The sequence below is a fragment of the Schistocerca piceifrons genome, chromosome 5 (genome assembly GCF_021461385.2).
Source record: "Schistocerca piceifrons isolate TAMUIC-IGC-003096 chromosome 5, iqSchPice1.1, whole genome shotgun sequence".
Classification (NCBI taxonomy): domain Eukaryota; kingdom Metazoa; phylum Arthropoda; class Insecta; order Orthoptera; family Acrididae; genus Schistocerca; species Schistocerca piceifrons.
Genome location: NC_060142.1, coordinates 48867495 through 48877516, shown reverse-complemented (window position 1 = coordinate 48877516; position 10022 = coordinate 48867495).

Sequence of the window (10022 nt, the reverse complement as noted above, 5' to 3'; positions counted from 1 at the left end):
AGCAGTGACACTGATGGTCAAGGATGGAGAATGGATATAGACATTAACATCACTGTAATACCATGAAACAGAGGGCTACCTGGGGACCAAGTAACAGGTCCCGTAACTGTCGAAACTTGGCACGTATATCTACATCTTCACCCATACTCTGGACACCACTGTGAAGGGCAGGGCAGAGGGTACTTCCCATTATACCTGTTACGTCAACGTATGGAGCACGAGGAGATGATTGTTAAAATCCCTTAGTGCGCGCCATCATCAGACTAATCTTATTGGAGTTGTAGTATATTCTTAGATTCGTCATTTAAATCTGGTTCTTGAAACTTTGCAGGTAGGGGTTCACTTTCTTCTGTATCTCCGTGACGCTCTCTCATGGGTCAGTCAGATCTATAGCCATTTGTGCTGCCCTTCTTTGTATACGCTCATTAACCCCTGTTAATCCAATTTGGTATGGATTCTAGGACGAGTCACACAGGCGTTTCGTAAGCAATCACTTTCGTACATTGATTACAGTTTCCTAGTATTCTACGAATGAATCAAAGTCTGGCACCTACTTTACCTAAGACTGAGCCTATGTGACTGTGTCGTTCCACATCCCTACAAGTTATTCTACCCAGCTATTTGTATGAGTTGGCTGATTCCAACTGTGACCCATTGATATTGTGGTCTTAGGATACGATGTTATTTTCACACTGTGAAGTGTACAATTTTACATTTCTTAAAATTTAAAGCAGGTTGACAATCTGTGCACCACTTCAACATCTTATCGAGATCCGACTGCATATTTGTGCAGCTTTTTTCAGACATTACTTAATTATAGATAAAACTGCAACATCTGTGAAAAGTCTGAGGTTACTGTTAATATTGTCTGCGATAGCATTCATTTACAACACTAGCATCAAGGATCCCACCTTTGCTTCTACTTCTGTGGGTGTTTTTTATTGAGGAAGCCGCTCGGCTGACAGTTATCTCCACAGGCGCGCTCGAGCCGATGCACTGACGTGTGCATTGATATCAATGAGATAACATAAAAACATGCGAGAGCAGGAAAATGGTGGCAGTTGGTGACCACACAAAGATTCAAGAGAGCGAGGTTACTGAAAACTGGTGGAAATCCAGAGTGTACTAGAGAGCCAGTTTTCTTCCGGTGCTTCTGTTAAAACGTTATATCTGAACACTTGAGACGGACTGGTAACAGCAAACGGAGCATTAATACTCTACTGTACAGTGGGGGAGATGATAGGTTGGTTGGTTGGTTTGGGGAAGGAGACCAGACAGCGAGGTCATTCGTCTCATTGGATTAGGAAAGGACAGGAAAGGAAGTCGGCAGTGCCCTTTGAAAGGAAGCATCCCGGCATTTGCCTGTAGCGATTTAGGGAAATCACGGAAAACCTAAATCAGGATGGCACGACGCGGGATTGAACCGTCGTCCTCCCGAATGCGAGTCCAGTGTCTAACCACTGCACCACCTCGCTCGGTGGGAGATGATAGTGACATATAGTGTAGTGGATGGAGCCACTGTTGTTTGTTGCCTTCATATAGGCTCACATGCCTCTGATTGGTTTGATTGTCTTAACTGACACGTCAACTCGACTTTCGGTGAAATACAAAAATTTGCGAAACAGACACAGCTGACTTCCAAACTGAAGGCACAAGTTTTTCATGACTTTGATTAAATTTCTCTTGACTGTGCTTGTGAAATTCTTGTAATCTCATATAGCCCAGAGATGTAGTTATAAAGACATCCGCCATTCAATGCAAGATAACGTGCTTGTGTGCCTTTACAATAGAGTTACCTCCTGCTTTTTTGTAACTTTTGTTTCATAACATTAAGCTTTTCGATCAAAATACCTAAAATATTGGAATACCACAGCCTACTCCACTCGAGCCAGAGCCTTCAATATGACAACACCACGCAGTTGTCAGATAGATGGTCAGAAGTACAAAAGTCTCTTACATATTAAAAACAAATGTGCTTTGTTCTCTAATACGTGCAATCAAACGTTTAACAAATACACACAAGTGCGAATCAATGATATCTACCTATTTCAATATTCATAAATGTAATTTTAACAAGTGCTGAAAATCATGTGACAGGAAAACAGAACATTGTGCACAATGCAGAAATCATGGGAATCGTATATGACGTGTCATATCTTCATAGGTAAAAACAATGTTATGATTAAAGCATGTGCACCAGACCAAAAATATAATACCGATCCCATGTAAATGGACAGAAATGTAACTGTAACAGCCGGCAACACTTGTGTAATAGAAAACTTAGCTTTCTGCAGCTATCCAGTATAGTAGAGAGTAATATCTTTAATTATGTTTGGCAGAAAATCACAGAGCGAAATACGGTAAATTGAAGTAAAAATAACTTAGTGCTCCTTTCTTTACTGCAACCAAAATTTTCACTGTAAGTGTAACAAAAATACAAAAAACAAACACATAGTTTTATATTGTCCCTGAACACGACTGCATACAGAATGAACATAAATATCTGGCACACTCACACCACGAAAACTGAAAATAAAGCCACTAAAAAAAGGAACTCAATACAACAAGCTCATTGCTGTCAACACTCCCACTCTTATTTTATTGAGATTGTTTTGAGATCATTGACAGAGCTTTTCTGTTTGACATGAATTTGACTCTAGTTAAAGGCTTAGTGAATAGGTCTGCCAACTGTTTATCCAAATAAACATAATAAACTTCAATCACATTATTTTCAACATGTTCACATATATAATGGTATTTAATGTCAATGGCTTTAATTGTCAACCTGGAGTGTTGTTGGTTTGTCACTGAAAACCAAGTTCACTGAGAAAACCACACAACAAAACAACTTCAGTAGCAGCATCTGAAGCTGCTATGTATTCGGCCTTCATTGTTGATCTGCTTACACATTTCTGCTGACGTGAACACCATGTCATTGTATGGCCCTTCCCACCGGAGGTTCGAGTCCTCCCTCACACACATTCGAATATTTGAACACCATGTCACAGGCCCACGTGCTAACAAGATCACATAGCCAGTTGTTGACCGACTAGTGTCTCAGTCACCAGCAAAGTCGGCATCTGAGTAGACCACCAGTCCAGTAGAGTCAGCTTTGCACCTTATCGTCAGGTCCTTGGTCCCTGAAGATACTTCATAATTCTTTTAACAACATGCCAATGATCGAGACCCTGATTACGTAAAAACCTGCTCACCATGATCACATGATGTCTGGCAGTGACACAGTTTTGTAAACATTAAGCTGTCGACTGCCTGTTGAGAAGGTTTACTTTCTGTCTCCTTTGCCTCGTGTTGGTTTGCTGGAGACTGCCCACTGTGCAGCAACGTTCCAACATCAGAAGGAGTAGAGCTCGGTTTTGAATCATCCATGTTGAACTTCTGAAGTAAACAACTGATGTATCTTTGCTGGCCTATAAGGATTTCTTTTGTAGAAATGCTTTGTTCAATTTCCAATCCACAGAAGTATTTTCCATTGCCCACAGTAATTTCTAACATTGATCCCAGTGCTGTCAAAACATTGTCCACTATTTTTAGAAACTTACAAATAAGCAAACCACTATCCACATAAAGTGCCAGGTAAACATCAGTGTCATCTGTTAAAGCATGGAAAACACATCTGTCTGGATTCAGCTGCACAAAGCGAAACGTTCTCAGAAACTGTACAAATTATTGAATCCAAGAACGTGGTGATTATTTGAGCCCATATACACTCTTCTTCAGTTTGTAAACATTATTTGAGCCTTCTACAACAAAATTTTTTGGTTGATCTATGTAAACTTCTTCTTTCAAATCCCCATTCAGGAATGCAGTCTTAACATCAAACTGTCTAATTTCCATATCTCAAGAAACTAATATGACTAATAAAACTCTGATTGAATCATTTTGGACCACAGGAGAGAATGTCTCTTCGTAATCAATGCCTTCTCGCTGTGAATAACCTTTTGCCCATAATCTAGCTTGAAAGAGGTCAATTTTTTCCTGAGAATTCTGCTCCACACGATAGACCCACTTACATCCAAGTGATTTGCAGTTGTGTGGGAATGGTACTAGATCCCAAGTTTTGTTCTTCTTCAAGGATGTCATTTCATTTTCGATTACTTGTTTCCACTTTGATGACTCTTTCGATGCCATTGCTTCTTCTTAAGTTTGGGGTTCCAAGATAATGGCAGAACAAGCTAAATCTGGGTCCTGAAAACGAGCAGGTGCTCGCAGATTAAACCAATCTCTCAGAGTCATCCTTTGATTTTCTTTCACCTGTTCACCAGTATCATCCTCTTCGGATTCCCCTCGAACATCTTTTTGATTTTCTTTCATTTGTTCACCAATATCATTCTCTTCAGATTCCTCTTGAACATCTTCTGCAGCATGGTGTCCCAGGCAAAATTCAGTACAACTTCGTTCTATGTTAAGCTACAGGTTTGTTCTTCATTGCAAGAGACGTTGCAGGAGATTGTAATTTCCTTTGACTCACGATTGTAGAGGCGATAATAGGTTCTATACCCATTATATCCAACCATGATCAATTTCTTTGATTTACTATACCATTTTGATCTAAGTATATCAGAAAAGTGTATGGATGCTGCTGATCCAAACTTCCTCATATATCCTAAAGAAGGAGGTTTCCGAAACCATTTTTCATATGGCGTAACACTGTCGTTTGCTTTACATAGTCAGCTATTTAAGATATACGCAGCACAATTTACTGCCACTGCCCGCAATTCGTGAGACAAGTCAGTACTTAATAACACAGTGCGTGCACACTCAACAATGGACCTATTTTCTCGTTCAATTCGACCACTCTGTTGTGGTGTACAGGGGCTTGTTTCCTCGTGTATTATACCATTTTGCTTGAAATAATCTTCAAGTAGCTTATTTATGAATTCTGTTCCATTGTCACTTCTCAGAACTTTGATTTTGTTTCCAGTTTGTCTTTCAGTCAGTCTCTGAAATTCGAAAAACATAGTGAAAGTATCCTGCTTACTTTTAAGAAAATACACGAACCTGTTGGAGTGCAATCATCCTTGAAAACTATATACAAATGTGCATTTCCAAGAGACGGTTTTCTCATTCATCCACTCAAATCTACATTAATAAATTCGCCAGGATCTTTCGATCTTGATTCCAAATTTTATATAAAAAATTTTCTTTTCATTTTGCCATACTGACACGGTTCACAATGAAGATGTTCCACTTTCTTCATATTGAAATGAGGAGTTAAGTTCAGATCAGCCATATTCTTGAGACCACTGAAATGAATGTGCCCAAGTCTCTCATGCCAGATCATGGTAGAATTCAGGGAAGCAGTATTTTCCTGTTCTACATCTGGATATTTAAACAACATTTGATAACACTGATTGTCCATCTTAATTCCTGCTAGAATGAGACATGAACTGCGAACTTGTCATCAAAAATAACTTTCATTCCTCTTTCTGTGACTGCTCCCACTGAAAGTAAATTTTTTCTTTAGCTTAGGAATAAGTAATATGTTTCCCAAAGTGTGAGGTTGCCATTTGCCTTCAACTAATGACATACTTCAGTTGATCCAATGCCTTCTGCCTTGACGATCGAGTTGTCTTTAATTTGAACAAATGAGTCATCTGACTGAATTGGCCTAAATGTGTTGAACCACTCTTTGTGCGATGCAGCACTGTCAGCCTACCAAACGTTTTCGCAACCTGGAGCAAAAATATACGCATGTTCTGCACTCAAAGCTTGGTGCTCAGACGTATCAGTTTTCATACTAAATTTTGTTAAAAGTTTTCCGCACTCAGATTTAATAAATCCCTCTTTGTGACAGTAATAACATTCAACGTCTTTTCTACTGACCATGTTAGATGCAATGTTGTTACCGGTATTTGAACTGAACTTGCGAGTTTTGTTCACATTAACTGCTGCAAAGGCTGTTGAGTTTTCATCACATTGTAAAAGTTTTTGTTTTTCTTTCAATAATCTTAAAGTCACATTATGGAAGGTTTGTTGATCTTCAGCACATGAGTCCCAGGCAGTTGGAAAAATTGCAAACTTTGCTGGCAGAATTCCCAAAATTTTAGCCAATTTGTCAACTTCTGTAACAGGTTCCCCAATATCACCTAATGCTTGTACCAAGGGCTCAACTAATACAGTTTCTTTTAATTGTGTGATTGTGTCTGTTGGTGACATACTGTAACCAAAAATTTCTGCTTGAAGGCCATTTTATTAAATCAAAACATTTTTAAAACTTTAAATTCAGTGCATTAATGCGATCTAAGTAAATAAGTGTTGTAAAAGGATCCTTTATACAGTGCTCATTAAAAAAAGTCATGTGTTATTGTTTTTCTGACATGTTCTACATCCTGGAGGACCTCCTAACTACAGATCGATTGGAATGAACGCAAATCTAATCCAATCTAACTGTGGATCACTGTTCATGAATAGTCTTTAGACTGGCTCACATTTCCACTGCATTTGTGCACGTCATATCATATTGCAGTTGGTCAAATTCCATCGCAGTAGCTAGAATGAGGATCGCCTACGCATTTCAGTCGTCCCAAGCGGTTTGACTTTCACCAGCTTCGACGATATCGAGCACTTTTTCAACACAAAAAATAGTTTGCAACTTATATTTTCACAGCTGAAAATTTTTACCTGCAAATTTCTGGATACTGTACGTTTTCAGTTTATCCATCTTTGTGTAGGCTGAATGCAAGTCAAACTTATAATACTCAGTTCAAAACGAAAAGGAATGTTTACCACAATAGACCAGTGAAACATGACAGTTCCAGAACTTGAGCCTCAAGGTTCACGTGAATAAAACTCCGGTCAAAAGCAATGAGTTCACAGAACAGAAACAGATACCATATGTATCTGTTTGCCTGGGCCTAATGTCTTTCATTATGTTTGGCAGAATACCACAGAGCGAATTACGGTAAATTGGAGCAAAAATAACTTATTGCTCCTTTCTTTATAGAAACCGAAAGTTACATCGTAACCGTAACAACAAAACAAAAAAAAAACAAAGGTATAATTTTGTCATATCACGGAACACGGCCGCACACAGAACGAACATAAATATCTGGCGCACTCACATCATGAAAATTGAAAATGAAAGCGCTAAAAAAATATCTCAATACAGCTGCTGTCAACAAAGAGCTTATGATGATATGCACGTACATAACACGCTAAAAAACCATTTCTCGATAGCCACAAATGTGAAAGACGATGTCAAATTGCTATTGTGTTTTAAATGTAAGATCCAAAAAGTCCTTTTTAATGTTACTATACTGTCGCTTAATTCTAGGGACTATTCATTATGTTTCTTCAATATAAATAGCAAGAGGTGGTGAGATGTCTGGTTTGACAAACAACCCTGCCTCTGATTACCTGTTTTGGTACATTCATTCCAGCTGTTTGTGTATCCAGAGGCAGTTACTCAAATGAATATCTAAAAAAAATCACGGAAGTCAGGAAAATATGAACAGAGTGAACACAACTTCCTTTTACGTAGCTGTTTTAAACGTTTTGTAGTAGAATGGGTATGTGAGTTATATTCTTTCAGAATTGTATATACTTCGCTTTACACTGTTTCATAATCACAGTTGCACAGTCAGAAAAAGGAACAGGTAAAAATTAGAATCAGTTGTATGAGGTATGGGATCACCTGAATATAGGTTTATATGACTTTACTTCAGCTGAACTGTATAAGGAAGTAGTAATTTTACGAACTGTTTATGTTTTACACTAGTTTGAATTATCTGAATTTCTTCCACTGAAAACCTTATGAACACAATGAATCTTTTAGTACACTGTGGAACAACTTGTGACTGCATACAATCTTAGGTACAGTTTCACACACATCGGTAAAGCTCTTAATTACATATTTTGCAAACCAGTCATTTCTCTTACCAAGATCTTGCTCTCACTTCCGTATTCTTTCATTACGATATTTCCCAGACTAAGGTTTTTGTTGGTTTAATTAAATAATATGGAAGATTGAGGAATATTCTAGAAATCGCACTTTCAGGTAAATTTCGTCGAGTTATTGGACTCTCTGCTCATTTGCTTGCAAATCTTGAAAAATATTAATAATCATTAATGCCTTCTTCTTTAAAATCTTTCGCTGACACTACGGAATCTCTTAGAAATTATTCGGCTTCTTCCCCGAATTGCTTCCATCGCGTCTGTATCGGAAAACCGCAGTGTAGCTGCCATCACTTTTGTAACAACAACTATTCGCACACACTGTGTCAATGTATTTGGAGGGAACCTGAAATATGTTATGTAATTAATCATAATACCATAAGTTATACACAAACATTATTAACATCTTTTAATAGAGTAGTGGTTCTATAATAGAAATTAGTAAGAAAACTCGCCTTGACATGCAGATAGGCGGTCTGTGTACGTCTACGGGGACATTTTAGCAAGCGTCGCACATCTTACAATTAAAGTCAAAACGATCACAATTCGTATTTCCCTCTCCGCAGTATTGTATCGGTAGTACCACAGTCTAACATAACAGTCGCGACACTTCGCCTTTATTTTGTTGCTACAGCGCCAGCTGCGCCCCAAGCGGCCGGTAGGTTGAACTGTGAGTTCGGCGCGATCGTGAAAGCGAAGAGTGATTGTTTATTTTGATTTATACAATGGTTTTTACCATCGGGAACGTTTGTAGCGCAATAAATTGCAGCAACAACAGGAAGAAGACACCACAGCTGCCTTTTTTTTTGGTTTCCTAAGGATCCTGGGAGGTATATACCATCATGTCACAAAACTGTATCGTCAGGATTCACTTGCAAACTATATGTGTATAAATGATGAACGTTTCGTTTTAGGAGCAGAAAATGGCTAGTTAATAGCAGACGAGAAGACCTTATGAAGAAAGAACCGGTTCATGAACGCAGACAATAGCAAACTCGTTTGGAATGCAGTACCCACACTGTTTGGCATTGCAAATAAACGCCCCTCAGCTGGCGATGAAGAAGAAACTGCCACAAAGATTCGACAGTCAATCTAAAGCTGTAAAACAGTCCTATGACACAGAAGCAGCCAGTTCGACTCTCCATGTATCAGTGTCAGATTCGTGTGAATCATCAACACAGACCTGCTTTGACGATGAAGTGGTTAAATTAAGTGTAGCTGTTCGTTTCTTACAAAAGCGTGTCAAGTGTCAGAATGCCCAGAAGCGAAACTATTACGGGACAAGGAAAGTGCCTACAGACAGATTGTTTGAAAATTATTCAAATATTTGGTTTTTCGTGAAATGTAATGTAATCAGCTCATTATAGTGTTTTCAGCATATGTCTCCCACTATTTGGCAGTTGCTTGTCCCACTTAGAATAATATAAAGATGAAGGTCGTAAATGTGGCAACAGGAGACAATGACAAACACAGTAAGCCTACAGCACGATAAACGAGCTGTCGATCGCTTTTGCATTTAGAGGTACGTGTCTGTGCTTCTTAGATGTGAATCTGTGTGTTTATATTCTTTTGATATCAACGTGGTAAGCTGCGATTCTGTCCAATGTCACAAGTGTTTCTTCACGAATGTGTTGTAGCTTGCCACTCTATTCATGGTTTTTGTCCATACTTGCGCATATTTTAGAATCATTTTTAGAAACGTATATGCCTTCTGATACCACACAAACTCTTGGAGGCAAGAAAATAACACGAATAAATCGGAAATTACATAGGAAATGAATGCAAACAAACATTATGCTTACGACGCGTCTGACGTTCACCTTACCCGCCGCTTGGAGCGCTAGTGTCGCTCCATATGTCAAACGGATACAACTTTTACAGCAGTGAGTGTCGCGACTGTTACGTTAGACTGTGGTAGTACATCGTCTCCGCAGCGTTGCCACTTGTCTCGACTTGTGTAAAGTCGATTGTAGGTTTACGGTCGGCCAGTACGATCGTGCGATATATCGAAACTAACTGTTCTCCATGCAGAGATGCTATATGCAATGGATTGTAGTTCGCCGAGGTGCGGCTAGGGGGCATTCTGCGTTGTGTCATTGGTTTGCTTA